Source organism: Astyanax mexicanus, chromosome 3 (genome assembly GCF_023375975.1).
Source record: "Astyanax mexicanus isolate ESR-SI-001 chromosome 3, AstMex3_surface, whole genome shotgun sequence".
Classification (NCBI taxonomy): domain Eukaryota; kingdom Metazoa; phylum Chordata; class Actinopteri; order Characiformes; family Acestrorhamphidae; genus Astyanax; species Astyanax mexicanus.
The window spans coordinates 57,922,095-57,940,775 of record NC_064410.1 but is presented as its reverse complement, the minus strand read 5'-3'; the positions used below and the strand labels follow the sequence as shown (position 1 = coordinate 57,940,775).

Genomic DNA, 18,681 nt, shown 5'->3' with positions numbered 1-18,681 from the left:
ATAAAATGTAATGTAATAAACCTTACAAAGCACTGATTGGCCAGATGGCCAGATCTCTTGTCTGCTCGGCTTGAATGCAGTGAACTGAGAAAAAGACTAATAATGTGTAATGAAATATCAGAAATGTGTTTAAAAATCGCATCATGGTTACTTAAACATTTTATCGCAATATTTGTACATTGAAATAAATATATATAAATTTTACACTTAAAAATGTAATGTAAAAAATGTATAAACCTGACAGAGCACTAATTGGCTAGAGTGAATAAACACTCTACACCAAGGCTAAAAGCCACAAATTGAGCCAGGTACCTCAAAGCGGGTAGTATAGGCTAAGGACATATACTTGCTGTTTGGCTCCATTATGAATGTACCAGGTCACATACTTGGCCATGTGGTGCATGTGTTACTGGAGGTAGTCCACTAGGGGTCTCCACTTGCTGTAGTGGCAAGGACACATCCGTCATCAAGATATTGCAGAATGCATGGACCAGTCATTGTGGGTATGTGAACACTTATATATCAGCAAGTATGGCCCTAGTTATGGCCTCTGCATGTTTCCTTTAAAATGATATTTGTGAGCGTTGCACGAAGCCAAACGCACCCTCATAAATTGACCCCAAAAATTTCTGTGGCTTCCTTTGTCTGTCGCCTACGCTATCGACCAATCACAAGCGTTGACGCATAGTGTCTTTGGCCGTGGAGTTCGAACAGCTTCCATATGCACGGCACAACAAGCGAAGCCCTTGCGTCTCTTTGTTTGCTGAAGCCAAGCAAATGTCATCTCCTCAAAAAAGTACGCAGAGGCCTTTAAGGCTAGTTTATATTTCTGCATCAAGTCTACGCATTTCCTACACTGTATGCCTACATTTATACCTTTGCATTCGCGTGTCCATGTCTCTGTTTAAACCATCTACAGTTTAAATGTGTGGGTGGATCAGCGGACCAATCACAGCAGCTGCTGTCTGCTTCGTGTGATGCTGTAACATTTCTGGGGAGGTGCATATTTGAAGTTTGATGCAGAAGTATAAATGGGTCTTTAGTTGAAAACAGTGGTAAAACAGGGGGTTGTTGGTTCTCCAGGACCAGGATTGCTATGTAGACTAGACATATTGATCTAGTCTAACCTACAGTGGTGTGTGGATGGGACAGAAAAGGGCTTCTATCAGGCTTAGATATGTTTTTAAAAAATAATAAATAAAAGGTTAATTAAAGAACAAACACAACCTAAAATGTAATCTTACACATAATATTCATAATATATTCCTTTATATGTACTAAATATCATAGCTCGCCATTGGAGGGGGTGGGAGGGAGGGGTGTATCCTGGTGTTTGAATGTGGGGAGGGGTATATTGAGTTCAGTTCAGTTCAGAGTCTAAGTGCTTGATCTGTTTCATATCAGACTGCATTAGTGTGGAAAGGATGGGAAGGATAGGAAGGCGGCGGTGGGCCGGGTCAGTGGATTGGGGCTTCCGTATGTGAATGTGTGTAATAATGTGTGTCTATAATGGATGAAAAGGTAAAGGCTTTGTGGAGCTCTGGAAAGCTCGAGTGCTGGTGTGCCGATGTTCGCCGAGTGCTGCTTGCCTAAATAACGATCATGTTTACACTTACCTTAATGTATTACAAAAAAAAGAGAACCGAATAACGAATTGTAGCCTTTTTTAGCGGTGATGCGGCTGAATTTGGTGCCTGGCAGGAATGGATTGTTTTTCACGAAAATGTAACTCTAGCATAAAATGATCTACCTTGTTAAGAGGTTTTTAAACACCAAAGAACAGTGAGTCTATGGTAGGGATTACAGATGTGCTCTCCATTTGCCGTTTTCTGTTTTTTTGTAATAATCTCCACCCTGTTGTTCTGTTCATCATCTCCAGTTAACCCAAACCCTTTGTGTAACGGAAGGTGTGTTTGTATGTATGCTTGTTTGGGACTGATACGGGCTGTTCCTCGCTATTAGTGCTTAATGCTAATACGAGGCAGCTCAAAATGGTGCTGTATTGCTACACTCTATAAAAAATTAAATATAGTTGCTAAAAATGTTTTTTTAAGCAATGGCATTGAAGTAGGACCACTTTTGGGCCTCGTTTATTACTTTATTACACCCAAGATGTCAATTCCTCGATCCTCAGTGTCAAGTGTGTACTGGGAATATGTCCTAAAAGGCATTAACACCTACAGTGGACAGACAGTGCAGTGTGTAGTATTGCTTGTGACTGGTGTTGTCAAGTTAGTATTGTCTATGCAAATAGACAGAAAAGGCAATATATAGAAATATAAAGAAATAACCTTAAAGGCCTTTTTCAAGTGTGTCACAAAATATTATCTATATGATCTATATTAATATAATATTAAAATATTATATTAATATTAACAGATGCTCTGTTTTTGCCACCCCTAGTAAATACAGAAAAGTCCCCGTCTGAATCATGACGTGCAGAATTGTTCCCATGTCCCATATTAGCTAAAGTACACTGCACTGACCTGTGGGGTACACAGCTCTGAAAAAAAAACACATAAAAATGATGAGTTTCTTTGATTTCACCAAATTATAAACTTCTGAAATATAATAAAGAGGAAGATGGATGATCACAAGCCATCAAACCACCAAACTGAACTGCTGCAATTTTTGCACCAGGAGTAAAGGCATAAAGTTATCCAAAAGCAGTGTGTAAGACTGGGGGAGGAGAACATGTCAAGATGCGTTAAACTGTGATTAAAAACCACCAGGGTTATTCCACCAAATATTGATTTCTGAACTCTTAAAACTTTATGAATATGAACTTGTTTTATTTGCATTATTTGAGGTCTGAAAGCTCTGCATCTTTTTTTGTTATTTCAGCCATTTCTCATTTTCTGCAAATAAATGCTCTAAATGACAATATTTTTATTTGGAATTTGGGAGAAATGTTGTCTGTAGTTTATAGAATAAAACAACAATGATCATTTATCTCAAACATTTACCTGTAGTGACCTCTTAATTTTTTGCAGAGCTGTATGTTCCCAGTATACACGACACTAAATAGAGGATTAGGGAATGTTAAATGCTCAGTTCCCATTTGTTATCTCTGATAATTTATATCACTTTGCCATTACAGTTTCCCTGCTATCCCAATTCTTTTGGCAAACCTGTTTAAAATGATTAATCCCATTTTATTCCAAATTTTAAAGAAAGCATCTGTGAAAGTTTGAAGCTTTGTAATATTTATTTGAGGGATCGTAAAAATCTGGCCCTAATTTGTAAAAGATTTTTGTAAAAGATGCATATCTATTACGAAAAATGTTTCTTTTTGCATGTGAAAGTGGTTGTTCTTATGCTCCATAGCTTAATAAAACAATTTATAGCAGTTTTATTTAATTTTTTGAGAGTGTACAGATCCTTAAAATGTCGTCCCGTATGAGGACCTGGTCTTCCTGTGTTAGCACAGTTACGTAGGTGTATTTTAAAACCAGCATATCTGCATATTTAGTTAATCTAATTTTAACTAATCCTGTTTTTCTTTTTTTCTCGTATTCCATCATCATTGGAACTACCCTTTTTTTTTTTTAGTCGTCCATCAGCTTTAACACAGCGGCTGCTCCACTCCTCCTCTACAGTGGGAATTATTTTCCCTTTTTTTCCATTTTTATGTTCTTTATTTTTTATCCCCTGTTTGTTCGTGGAGTCATTGTAATTGCAGTGTAGTTGTCGTGGCCGTGCTCTGGCTTTTTCCGCGGGGATGTAAAGAGAGTCATAATTACTGTGAAAAGCCTGAGAATGAGCTCTTCTCTCACTTAGGACAGATTAACTGTATATAATAGTACATCACACAGTGCCTTTACGAGCATGCTCACCCAGCCTGCAGTCTGTCAGTCTACCATCCCCTCCGTTCATTCGTTCTGATCATCATCATTATCATCATCATCATCATCAGTACCAGGGACTAAAATCATTTTATTTTATTTTATTTTATTTTAAGCATTATGTGTTTTTTTTTTTCTTGCTTCCGTATGAAAATATGTCTGCGTTAGTTTCCCACATTGAAGAGTGTCATCATCACATGTTAAATAAGCCTCTTTTCTATGTAAATATGTACATTTTTATATGTGTCTCCAGCCAGCCACAATTTGGATATTTAGCGCCCTGGTTCTGCTTAAGTGTGCCGAGTTGTACAGTTATCATTTTATGGTACTTTGGACAATAAAGACATGTAATAAAACTGATCTGTATGGAGTTTGTGACGTTTTATTGCAACAGCAGCACTGATGACAAATTCAGTGAAAAGTCTGTAGTCCTATCCGGATGGGATTAGTTTCTCAGGGTGACGTCTGTGAAAAAAATGTCACACTTCTACTCAGTGATAAAACTCTTGTTTCCGGACTGCAATTGAAATAACAGGAGGACCAGTACGTTTTTTGGCTTTCTTGATCATGACATCGTGTTCAGTAGCTCCTCTATTTCCACTCGCTGTTGTGTTTACGTGGATCTCTGTGGAAACGAGCGCCCAAAGTGTAATTACGGTGCGTGGCAGTGGACAAATAGCTATTGTATTAAACACAAGGTGACAAAACTCGAGAGAGGACTAAAATTACGGAGGACCACGGAGTTCAGCGAAAAACAGTAGATAGTTCAGCCTATAATTACCCCAGGACCCCCCTGAGAAACTAATCCCGTCCAAAAGGGCCTTTGGCTGCTCCTAGAAACCCAAAAAATATCTCCCTTTTCCTACAATTCTCATCTTCTCCATGACCTGGAAACTGTTTTTGTGACACCGTCTTGCCGCTTTTCAGAATACTGAAGGAGACTAAAGAAGCCGGTTAAAATACCCCATATGCAAATTCTGGAGACTACACCAGAGTATCCTACCCAGGAAGACGTTTAGAGGACAGTGGATCAACACCAGCAGATGACATGTCTCTCCAAACCATCACTGATTGGTGGAAACTTCACACTAGACCTCAAGCAGTTTGGACTGTGTGTCTCTCCACTCTTCCTCCAGACTCTGCTCCCTTGATTTATAAATTAAATGTAAAATTTACTGATGATCAGTGATGGTTTGGAGAGACATGTCATCTGCTGGTGTTGATCCACTGTGTTTTATTATCAAGTCTAAAGTCAGTGCAGTTTTGTTTTCCCTCAAAATTTTACAGCACTTCCCTCTGCTACTGACAACTTTTATGGAGATGCAGATTTCATTTTCCAGCAGGACTTGGCACACTGCCCACACTGCCAAAAGTACCAATTGGCCTTATATAATATTCTGAGATGCTGATTTTTGGGTTTTCTTTGGCTGTAAGCCATAATCATCAACAGTATAAGAAATAAACACTTAAAATAGATCACTCCGTGGCTCTTGATCACAAAGACTTGCTGTCTTGGTCACAGATGCTCCAGCAAGACGTGCACCAACAATTTGTCCTCTTTTGAACTCTGGTGTGTCTCCCATAATGTTATAGTGTGCATTGCAATATTTAGAGCAGAACTGTGCTCTTACCCTGCTAACTGAACCTTCACACTCTTACTGCTCTTACTGGTGCAATGTGCAATTAATGAAGATTGGCCACCAGGCGGCTCCAATTTAGCCATGAAACCTCCCACACTAAAATGATGACAGGTGTTTCAGTTTCATTGTCCAACCCCTGTTTATAAATAAAATAATATAATAATATAATAACTCTTATAGCTGCTACTTTTGCTACTTCTATCTGATATTTTGTAACATTTTGGATATGTAGTATTTTCTCTGCAAGGAGCAGGAGTTTAAGTTTAAAGCTTGGCTTTTACTTGTGTTTTAAGTTTGCAGCAGCTGGGATTGGCTGGGCAGAATTTGCGGATCTAAAGCAAGCATTGTGATTGGCTCAGTTCATTAGTAGTCAACATTCATTTAAAAGATATTAGCTGTTCCATTTCCTGAGTTACTGTTCCTTCTCTCCACTCCTCCTCCTCCTCTTTTTCAGCTTCTTCTGTGGTATAAGAGGAGCAGCAGAAGCTTCTGGACGCAGCCTTTGTCATTCCTTCCTTTGTTCACCTTGTGGCTCCTCCCCTTTTCCCAGTTTTTTCCACCCTTGATTATCAATTTAGATTTCTTTCTTTACAGACTGAAGACATGATGATGAAGATGAGCGCACTTCATGGTCCCTTTTTCACTGGCAGTAAATGCACAGATGGTGGCACTGTTGGTCTGTGGAGCTGGTTCCTCATGAACTCGTTCACCAGCAGAAAACTCTTAAATTAAATTCCATTTATTTTCCTTTTACTGTTTGCAGTGTTGCTCCACTGATTATACTGAGTCCACATCACCACTAATTAAAGCTTTAATCACAGAGGCATGCAAATGTTTGTGCACCTATGGAGAACACTTCCTGGTAGTGTGAATAAAAGCTACATAGAGTAGAGAATGTTCTGATCTTTAGACACAATTTTCAACATTGTTTCAACATAAGATTAGATGAGTGAAGTTAATTTACTGGTGTTTTTCACAGCTGGATTATCTCACAACGCAACTTTTATAGGAAAAAAATGCAACTCCAGAAAATGCCTTCTCACAACAGGAAATGTTCTTTGTCCTGTCCATTACGTAAGTATATTAAACATTTTACATATATGAGACTGTTATGTAAGAAATATATGGCCGTATAAGGCAGTGTCCCAAATATATAGGATCCCTATTAAAAATTTAACTATTTAGAATATATTGACTGGTATTGTACAGTACCAGTTCAAAGTTTGGGCACACCTTCTCATTCAGTGTTCTCATTTCATTATTTCATTAATTTTCTACATATAGTAGATTAATATTAAAGCTATGGCATCAATTAAGGGGCACATATGGAATTACGTAGTAAACGCCAAAAAAAAAAAAAAAAAGTCCCCTGATCTAAACCCGATCAACTGAGATGGTGATTTGGGACATATTGTGGTTTGTTTAGCATTTTTTATTTCTAGAATAATTCCTCAGGTGTTCCTGTATAGCTTTAATATAAATTATTCAGTGTTATATTCTTCAGTATTATCTGTACAATATAAAAAAAAAAAATCATAAAAAGAAAGAAAACACATTGAAGGAGAAGAGGTAAGTCCAAACTTTTGATGGATGTTGTCTGTCTGGCCCATAGACTGTGTATAGCTGGACAGAGCATCGTCTCTTAAAAGTGAAGCCACCACAGGTCGGGCGCCCCCTGCTGTTCGGCTGCAGAAAGCTGTGTAACTCCACCCATCCCCATAGGTTTCAATGGCAAAACAGACAACTTTCATTCACATTTTTTTCTAATATACTGTAATTCTACCTCCATTATTTAAATGCAGCAGCTAGTGTAACCTCTGCTTATATTGTCAAATTTTTAGATCCCCACAGAATTCGGTTTTTAAAACTTTATTCGGCTCTATTCAAAAAGGTGTGGTTATTGTAAAAGGGCTGCTTATGGGCGGGACCAATAACAGACCGTCAGCTCCGCTCCGCCCCGCTCTGCAGTCTGTGACCGCGAGGCAGCCCTCAGGGGCGGGGTTATTCAAATGAGTAGGCGGTCTCTCCACAGCCTTTCTCCCTCCTTTGGTCTCTACTGCGCAGACTCTGGTCTCTGAATCGCCAAAATGGCTTCATTTTCATTGAATGAATGGGAACCGCGACACGACGTCCATCTTTATATACAGTCTATGGTCTGGCCAAAAAATATGTATGCTTATGAATGCAAAATACATTTTTGTAAATACATACCCCACATAAGTATACAGCATTGCAGTATACATGTATATAAATCCAGACAGTATATGAAACCTATTAGTATGTATGTCTGGCCCAATATATATATATATATATATATATATATATATATATGTTTATATGTATATATTGTTGCTGTCCAATGAAAAACAAGTATCTCTAAAACAGCAGGAGAGAGAAAAAACCCTCTAAAATTTCAATGGAAGTCAATATGAAAATAGTTTATTTCAGGTCATTTTTAAGTATTACTTTTGGTCTGTTTATCAAGAAAATTTCTAAGGCATAATGTAAGACAGTTTTTTCTGTTCAAATTATGTAGTAAACTAAAAATGGAGATACATGTTTTTTTATTGGACAGCAATGATATGCTTATGAATGCAAAATACATTTTCTGAAATAGTATGTCATACAGAGAATGACAGTACACATCATTTTTGTATATTTGTACATTGTATGTTGTTTTATTTATGTTGCGCTGAATGGACAGGTTTATGCCTGTGTGAAACCAAACCAAACAGAGGGAGAAACGGTTCAAATAAACAAACTTATCAACTGATTCAGACCATAGAAACTTTCACAACTACAGGTGTGAAAATGCACTTTTATACTCAGCTAATCAAGATCTAATTCAGAAATCCTTACAACCAAGGCTTTATCCCCCTTCAAGCATACAAGTATATTTTAATTGACATCACTAATATTAATATAATTGCATTTTACTTTTTTTTGTTTATACATTCATTCTTTTATGTACATTTAAATATCCACTATAAAAACTTATAAAAAAAAATATTAAGAACAAGTGTGATTAATTGCAGTTAATCATAGAATATTGTGAACATATATGTTTTATATTGCATTTCTGTTGTATGAGTTGTAATGTGTGGCAGGGGGCAGGGCCTGTGTAGCATGTGATAATATTACAAAACACATTAAGAATACATGTTTACTCTTTGTTTTTTTTTAAATGTTTTTTTTTCTGTTTTGTTTATTCAGTTTTATAGTAACACAGGAAAAGTGTTGATAGAACTGAGCGCTTATAACTTTAAAGCAGATCTCAGGCTTTAATTAGCTCGTTAGGGCTGTGGCTTTTGTTCACAGGCATCGTTAGGAAAGGCCAGGTGATGCAAATTGCAGAGCTTTGTGATCCTTCTGACTGCCTGTGTCTGAACTTTATCCCAAACAGCAGCAGCCATGGACTGGGTGAAGACTGGGTGAAGACTATGAGAAGACTATGAGAAGACTGTGAGAAGACTGGGTGAAGACTATGAGAAGACTGGGAGAAGACTATGAGAAGAAGAAGACTGGGTGAAGACGATGAGAAGACTGGGAGAAGACTACGAGAAGACTGGGAGAAGACTGGGAGAAGACTGAGAATATAGAAGAGAGGGTTAAGGTAGGTGATTCCGCGTATTGTTAAGCAATGTTATGTTAAGTTATAAGTTATAGTAGTTAAGAAGATTGGTGGAAGTCAGGCCTGGGTTATGAAGATGAAGGCAAATCAATGCCTCGGTTTTACTAAAAAAGGACCTACAGGAAGGCTGATCAGACTGTTAGTAAAGAGTGTTTGTGGAAGCTGTGGCCAAAAGTAACGGCTCATCAGATGCATGATGGTAAAAAATCTAAATAAATCAAGTTGTAGTTTTGTAATTAGTGACCCTGCAAGATTTCTGATGTCTTCACAAAATAGTGCTCAATTGTCTTTAGATGTTAACGTTGCAAATTTTAGTTTTTTAAAATAAATTTCAAAGTAATTTCAAAGTCTTTGGGCAGCACGGTGGCTTAGTGGTTAGCACATTCGCCTCCCAGCTCTGGGTTCTTGGGTTCAATTCCCTATCTGGGTGGAGTTCCCATGTTGTCCCTATGTCTGTGTGAGTCTAAAAACATGAAGATCAGGTAAATTGGATACTCTAAATTGCCCTGGGTTGTGAATGTACGTGTGACCGTATGCCCTGATAAGGGCAGTTATGGGCATATCAGTGGCCAATGCTGTCCTCCAGGTGGACAATCGTTCCAGTTGAGAGTATGCTGTGTGTGTGATTGGCTGATGCTTCTCTCTGGTGTATGTTAAGTAGGGGTGTGCCATATCGTATCGTACGCAATAATATCGCCAACATTTTTTAAATATCGTAATCGATATTATACCCTGAAAAAGTATCGTAAAATGTTATTTTTATTTTGTTGCACTAGTGTGTTCTTAACTGTTTTATTTATTTATTTATTTATTTTAATTTAGTGTTTTGTCACATTGCCAAGAGTATCGTTATCGCAACAATAGCATGAAATATTGTGATATTATTATTATTATTATTATTATTATTATTATTATTATTATAGGGACATATCACCCACCTCTAGTGTCAAGTGTGTGTGTGTGTGTGTGTGTGTGTGTGTGTGTGGAATGTAAATGTAATTGTGCTTGAGTGGCAGAAAGGTGCTATGTAAGTGTAATAGTAAGTTCTAATCCATCACAATCCATCATACCTCTCCCACGACTTGAGGTCCCAGACATCAACACATTGGCCATTTCTTAATTTGTGTTTTTGTCTGTATTTGTCTGTATAATTTCATTACATCCCAGAAAGCACCTCTACTTTATATACAGTGTTGGTTTTATATGGAAATTAAAGTAAATTGCTTAAAATAAAAAAAATAATTATTTGAAACCTTAAACCATTTACTTACAGTCATATGAAAAAGTTTGGGCACCCCTATTAATCTTAATCATTTTTAGTTGTAAATATTTGGGTGTTTGCAACAGCCATTTCAGTTTGATATATCTAATAACTGATGGACACAGTAATATTTCAGGATTGAAATGAGGTTTATTGTACTAACAGAAAATGTGCAATATGCATTAAACCAAAATTTGACCGGTGCAAAAGTATGGGCACCCTTATCATTTTATTGATTTGAATACTCCTAACTACTTTTTACTGACTTACTGAAGCACAAAATTGGTTTGGTAACCTCATTGAGTTTGAACTTCATAGCCAGGTGTATCCAATCATGAGAAAAGGTATTTAAGGTGGCCAATTGCAAGTTGTTCTCCTATTTGAATCTCCTCTGAAGAGTGGCATAATGGGCTCATCAGAACAACTCTCAAATGATCTACAAACAAAGATTGTTCAACATAGTTGTTCAGGGGAAGGATACAAAAGCATACCTCAGGAGATTCTGTTTGTGGCGTGCTTGGAGAAATGTCTTCTTTCGCATCACTCTCCCATCACTCTCCCATACAGCTTCTCCTTGTGCAAAGTGCGCTGTATTGTTGACTGATGCACAGTGACACCATCTGCAGCAAGATGATGCTGCAGCTCTTTGGAGGTGGTCTGTGGATTGTCCTTGACTGTTCTCACCATTCTTCTTCTCTGCCTTTCTGATATTTTTCTTGGCCTGCCACTTCTGGGCTTAACAAGAACTGTCCCTGTGCTCTTCCATTTCCTTACTATGTTCCTCACAGTGGAAACTGACAGGTTAAATCTCTGACACAACTTTTTGTATCCTTCCCCTAAACAACTATGTTGAACAATCTTTGTTTTTAGATCATTTGAGAGTTGTTGTACAATAAACCTCATTTCAATCCTGAAATATTACTGTGTCCATCAGTTATTTGATATATCAAACTGAAATGGCTGTTGCAAACACCCAAATATTTAGAACTAAAAATAATTAAGATTAATAGGGGTGCCCAAACTTTTTCATATGACTGCATTTAACTATTTACAACAACACACCTTTGACTCTTTTACTATTATTTTTCTCCTCTTGTTGCTTTCCTCTCGTATTCCTGCTGTTAGCTCTGTACAGAGTTGATTTAGCTCTGCAGAGTAGTGTGTTTCCAGTGCTGTCAGGCACAGCTCCAGTATTCAGGTTCTCACGATGACTCTGATTAGCTTCGTCTGTCTGATTAGAGATGAGGAACTCAGCTGGATGGTGATAGTGATCTCCAGCAGCAGGGCTGGACTCCTCTGACCTGCAGGTGGAAAAGTTGTCTCTTCATTTTCGAGCATAAAGTGTAAAACTATTCAATTCAGTATATACAAGGTACTGACAGGTGAAGTAAATGATTGATTATTTTAATCTACAGCAGCATCTGTGAAGAGTATATACAAGTAAACAGTCTTGAAGGTTTTATATGGAATGGAAAAATGAGCAGACCAAATTTTAACTTTAGTACATTTTAATTGCAATTCAATTCAATTCAATTCAATTCAATTTTATTTATATAGCGCTTTTTACAACAAAGGTTGTCACAAAGCCGCTTTACAGGGAAAACAGGTCCACGCCTCTTATGAGCAGCACCACAGAGATGCCAATTTTATGGTGACACAGTGGCGAGGAAAAACTCCCTTTAAGAGGAAGAAACCTTGGAAGGAACCAAGACTCAGTCCGAGGAACCCATCCTACTCGGGTCGACCCGCTCAGTACAAACAAACAACAAACAAATAACAGAACAAAAACAGTACAGAGAATTAATGTGAACTATGGCTAATATAACAGGTACTAATTTATGAATATAAGAATGTGATGGGCACAAACTATAGAGCTATGGCTAATACAGAAACAGATACTGAGTGTGTTAATGTTAATCAGTGCAGGGTTGCAGAGCCGGAGAACAACACAGCGGGCAGTGGAGAGCCAGGCTGGGAACATCGGGAACAGGGCATCTCCATACATGTAAAAATTTCACTATGCTTATTTTTCTCAGGGATTGTGCATGACTAACAGAATATGAAAGACAGGAGATGCTTTATGTAACATAATTGGTGTGTTTTCAGCATCGTGTGAGATTTTCTTCTCTACACTCCCACTCTAACCCGGTTGTAACTCCCTAGTGAAGCACCAGGTTACATGAAGGAAAGATGAATTTGGTCGTGAGAAATCAATAAGAAATAACAGAGACATGGAGAAATTTGTCATAGATTGCTAGATAGATGCTGTATCTGTATCTACTGGAGTATTATTATTACTCCACTAACTACTGTACTTAAGTACTAAAATACTGTATCTGTATCTACTGGAGTATTATTTTTACTTCACTAACTACTGTACTTAAGTACTAAAATACTGTATCTGTATCTACTGGAGTATTATTTTTACTTCATTAACTACTGTGCTTAAGTACTAAAATGCTGTATCTGTATCTACTGGAATATTATTATTACTTTACTACTGTACTTAAGTACTAAAATACTGTATCTGTATCTACTGGAGTATTATTATTACTCCACTAACTACTGTGCTTAAGTACTAAAATGCTGTATCTGTATCTACTGGAATATTATTATTACTTTACTACTGTACTTAAGTACTAAATTGCTGTATCTGTATCTACTGGAGTATTATTTTTACTTCATTAACTACTGTACTTAAGTACTAAAATGCTGTATCTGTATCTACTGGAGTATTATTTTTACTTCACTAACTACTGTACTTAAGTACTAAAATGCTGTATCTGTATCTACTGGAGTATTATTTTTACTTTACTAACTACTGTACTTAAGTACTAAAATACTGTATCTGTATCTACTGGAGTATTATTTTTACTTCACTAACTACTGTACTTAAGTACTAAAATACTGTATCTGTATCTACTGGAGTATTATTTTTACTTCACTAACTACTGTACTTAAGTACTAAAATGCTGTATCTGTATCTACTGGAGTATTATTTTTACTTCACTAACTACTGTACTTAAGTACTAAAATACTGTATCTGTATCTACTGGAGTATTATTTTTACTCCACTAACTACTGTACTTAAGTACTAAAATACTGTATCTGTATCTACTGGAGTATTATTTTTACTTCATTAACTACTGTACTTAAGTACTAAAATACTGTATCTGTATCTATTGGAGTATTATTTTTACTTCACTAACTACTGTACTTAAGTACTTAACATGCTGTATCTGTATCTATAGGAGTATAATTTTTACTTCACTAAGTAATAAATACTGGAGTATTATTTTTACTACACTATTGTGCTTAAGTACTAAAATGCGTACAGCCTCCAGAAGAGAATCCGGCTCAGTTTTACTGAACACGAGCGTCTGGTGGAGCATTGGAGACTTCAGAAGGGGAAACACTTACAAAGTACTTACAGAAGACAGGAACAAGAAGCATGTTTGTATGTATGTAAATAGATCACATATATTTAACATCAATTCTAAGTACATTTCTAATATACCTGGTGTATAATAAATAGTGATACAGTTGTAATACTCATTAAATGTATTATAATTTTATTGTAAGTATATTTAAAATATGGGGTTACATACATGAAGTAGTTTATGTATGTTTAAATGTTACTTAAGTATATTTAAAATAGTTCCATTTTAGTACAGTTAAGCACACTTAGCACCATTTAAGTAAGACTTTTGTACTATTTTTATACTATAATTAAAGTATAATAAGTACAAAAAAAAGTTGTTCCATTTTAGCACTCTGTAAATATACTGATTAATAATAATGTGGCTACAAGAACACTTTAGTGCACTATAGCATAATTATGCTTAGTATACTTTAATCTACTTTTTTTTACTAGGGCTGTGTAGGGCTTTTCCTTATATTAATCTTTTAATGTCAAACATAAATGTTTTCAGTCTACAGCAGATATAAAGGGAACTGTACATGTCTACGAATTACCCACAATTACCCACCTTCAGAGGTCTTGTGGAGAGCACGCCTTGAATGTGGAGTGCATAAATAGTGTGCTTTGCCTCGGCTGAACTTTTTAAATTTAAATTGGGCCAGTGTGGTATATAAAAATATCAGTAGAATTGGTGAAACGGCAGTAATACTGTACTTTGAGTTAGAAGGTCTGTGCTTTTGTTCATTTAGACCTGGCCTTTTTCCCCTTGGCATTTCTTCTGAATATGAAAAAGAAGCAAGATTTACATTTTTAAACCTTTAAATTATTATTATTTTTTTCCATCCATTTATCCATCTGCTGAAAGTGCCCTTGATTTGATCAGTCTGTAAATGGAAATGGTACATTTGCTGTTAATGTATTCTTTGACAGGCACATCTTCAGCAGAGAGTTCTCAAATATGTTTAGGTTCCCCTTAGATGACAGTGAAAATGTGACAATGCATCATTTGAACTGTTAGAGCTGTAATTTTATTAGTGGGATAATGTCAAAAAAAACAAGGCCTTAATGTTAAAAGCAGTGTCATCTTGAGAAAGAGACATTCTTTTCTCACTTCATGGTTTCTTTAATATCTTGTCACTGGTGCTTCTTGATAACTCACAAGTCAATTATTGATAACTCAATAATTTACAAGATTTTCATGGGATAATATAGTAATTATATTGGGATTCTACATTTATTCAGGTGTTTCAATCAATTTCATGGGCACAGGTGTAGAATAAAAGCAGGCTGCTTCTACAGACATTAGTGTCTGTAGAGCCTTGTAGTCTCAGGCTCTCAGGAGCTCAGTGAACTCCAGCACCTGTTATACAAATCCAGTTGTGAAATTTCACTACTCACTACTAAATATTCCACAGCCAACTGTCAGTGATATTCTAACACAGTGGAAGAGCCTGGGAACGACAGCGACATCACTCACTACACACCTCCAAACTTCATGTAGCTTCAGAGTTCATCACTACACACCTCCAAACTTCATGTAGCTTCAGAGTTCATCACTACACACCTCCAAACTTCATGTAGCTTCAGAGTTCATCACTACACACCTCCAAACTTCATGTAGCTTCAGAGTTCATCACTACACACCTCCAAACATCATGTAGCTTCAGAGTCACTACATCACTACACACCTCCAAACTTCATGTAGCTTCAGAGTTCATCACTACACACCTCCAAACATCATGTAGCTTCAGAGTTCATCACTACACACCTCCAAACATCATGTAGCTTCAGAGTCACATCACTACACACCTCCAAACTTCATGTAGCTTCAGAGTTCATTACTACACACCTCCAAACTTCATGTAGCTTTAGAGTTCATCACTACAAACCTCCAAACATCATGTAGCTTCAGAGTTACTACATCACTACACACTTCCAAACTTTATGTCGCTTCAGAGTTACTACATCACTACACACTTCCAAACTTTATGTCGCTTCAGAGTTCATCACTACACACCTCCAGACTTCATGTAGCTTCAGAGTTCATCACTACACACCTCCAAACTTCATGTAGCTTCAGAGTTCATCACTACACACCTCCAGACTTCATGTAGCTTCAGAGTTCATCACTACACACCTCCAAACTTCATGTAGCTTCAGAGTTACTACATCACTACACACCTCCAAACTTCATGTAGCTTCAGAGTTACTACATCACTACACACCTCCAAACTTCATGTAGCTTCAGAGTTACTACATCACTACACACCTCCAAACTTCATGTAGCTTCAGAGTCACTACATCACTACACACCTCCAAACTTCATGTAGCTTCAGAGTTACTACATCACTACACACCTCCAAACTTCATGTAGCTTCAGAGTCACTACATCACTACACACCTCCAAACTTCATGTAGCTTCTGAGTTCATCACTACACACCTCCAAACTTCATGTAGCTTTAGAGTTCATCACTACACACCTCCAAACTTCATGTAGCTTCAGAGTTACTACATCTCTACACACCTCCAAACTTCATGTAGCTTCAGAGTCATTACATCACTACACGCCTCCAAACTTCATGTAGCTTCAGAGTTCATCACTACACACCTCCAAACTTCATGTAGCTTCAGAGTTCATCACTACACACCTCCAAACTTCATGTAGCTTTAGAGTTCATCAATAAACACCTACAAACTTCATGTAGCTTTAGTGTTCATCACTACAAACCTACAAACTTCATGTAGCTTCAGAGTTCATCACTACACACCTCCAAACATCATGTAGCTTCAGAGTTCATCACTACACACCTCCAAACATCATGTAACTTCAGAGTTACTACATCACTACACACCTCCAAACTTCATGTAGCTTCAGAGTTCATCACTACACACCTCCAAACTTCATGTAGCTTCAGAGTTCATCACTACACACCTCCAAACTTCATGTAGCTTCAGAGTTCATCACTACACACCTCCAAACTTCATGTAGCTTTAGAGTTCATCACTACACACCTCCAGACTTCATGTAGCTTCAGAGTTTATCATCACTACACACCTCCAAACTTCATGTAGCTTCAGAGTTCATCACTACACACCTCCAAACTTCATGTAGCTTTAGAGTTCATCACTACACACCTCCAGACTTCATGTAGCTTCAGAGTTTATCATCACTACACACCTCCAAACTTCATGTAGCTTCAGAGTTCATCACTACACACCTCCAAACATCATGTAGCTTCAGAGTTCATCACTACACACCTCCAAACATCATGTAGCTTCAGAGTCACTACATCACTACACACCTCCAAACTTCATGTAGCTTTAGAGTTTATCACTACAAACCTCCAAACATCATGTAGCTTCAGAGTTATTACATCACTACACACTTCCAAACTTTATGTCGCTTCAGAGTTACTACATCACTACACACCTCCAAACTTCATGTAGCTTCAGAGTTCATCACTACACACCTCCAAACTTCATGCATCTGTATAGGATATGTTTTTGTTTGAGTTTGATGGTTTAGCTGGTCTGCAAACATGATCCAATCGCCTAGTTTTATCTTGTTAAGGCCATGCTAGTGGACTCCTATGACCAGCATGACCAGCATAACAGATCCTGACCAGTTGGCTAGCATATGGTTTATTATATGCTTAATAGGACCAAGGACCATGCTGGTTGACCTGCAGGACCAAGCTTGTGGATCCCTACGACCAGCATGACCATCATGGCCAGCCTGTTTAACTCGGATGACCTGCATAACCAAGTTGGTTGAACAGCATGACCAACATCACTATAAGCTTTTTATGCTAATTGACCAACCAAGACCATGACCTTGATCATTGGTCTACAAGCAGCCAGTATGACCAAGCATGACCGAAATCAAAATTCCGCATACACTGTGCTGGTTAAGAGCTGGTCTTACTTCTACTTTTTTATTCGTCTCAATGTCCTTGTTAAACCACATTTACCATCAAAGACCAGCTTTGACCAACTGAAACCAGAACAAGCCAGTTTTGAGCTGTATTCCTCAGCAGGCGTAGTTTGCTGGTGTTAATAAATGAGTTTTTTTGCGTTCCCCTGTGGAAGCAACTGGATACAGAATTAGCCGTTAGCCGAGCCTCCCTTAGACCGCCTTATTGGATGTAATTAATTCTGGTACACTGTATTGGGGTCGATATGAAAACTAAGCAGCCTAATTGAAAAAGAAAGATCATTAGCGTGTTCTGCTGCAGACTCTCCGGCAACCCAAATCAAAACAAAAGGACCTTCATTAGCGCGCCCACGTCTCAAAGACGCGCATAGCCACCATGTTTTCTGAGCTCTGCCCTTAGTAATCCAATCTGGCTACTCCATGTTTGATTTTTGAAGGCTTTTCCCTGAGGGGGATGATCTGGAACAGTGATCTTGTCCTGTTGTTAACACTTCTGATTAAATGCTTTCCGTTTCCTCCGGTTCAGCCTCGGATTGCATGGCTCTCTTTTTCTCTCATCAGCTCTGATGTTAGCGAAGTTGAGGCAGAGGGCTGTGTTTCTCAGAACAGATGCTCTGATGAGGCGACTGTGTCCAAATGATTACAGCCCCACTGGATGGCCACTGCTCTGCATGCCCTTGATTGAGGAATTCTTTTCCTGAGGCATTACTGCCTCTGGGTTCAAAAGATAAAAATTGCAAATTGGGAGAAACTCTCCATTTCTTGAGGAACAAAATTGTCTGATATGTTTCTGCTGCTGTATTCACTAATGGCAATTAAAGGAGACATATAATGCAAAACTCACTTTTTGCATGCTTTTGTATTTCCACTTGGGTTTTGATTTTCCCCTAAAAAAACACTCTAAGTGCAAAGAAAAAAACCCCGTTCATCTGTTTTCTGTGACTCAGC

General features: G+C 37.6%; 1 protein-coding gene and 1 long non-coding RNA gene across 4 annotated transcripts in view; one reads left to right on the top strand and one right to left on the bottom strand.

Moving 5' to 3' along the window:
- LOC103043027 (interleukin-4 receptor subunit alpha) overlaps positions 1-18,681 on the top strand; it is a 679,179-nt gene that overhangs the window by 291,152 nt on the left and 369,346 nt on the right. The gene's annotated exons all lie outside the window — the stretch shown is intronic.
- On the bottom strand, positions 15,273-16,779 carry LOC125799264 (uncharacterized). The gene is made up of 3 exons (XR_007438098.1): positions 16,652-16,779; positions 16,200-16,239; positions 15,273-15,442 (listed from the first exon to the last, which is right to left on the bottom strand). It is a non-coding gene; the product is annotated as an uncharacterized LOC125799264 (long non-coding RNA).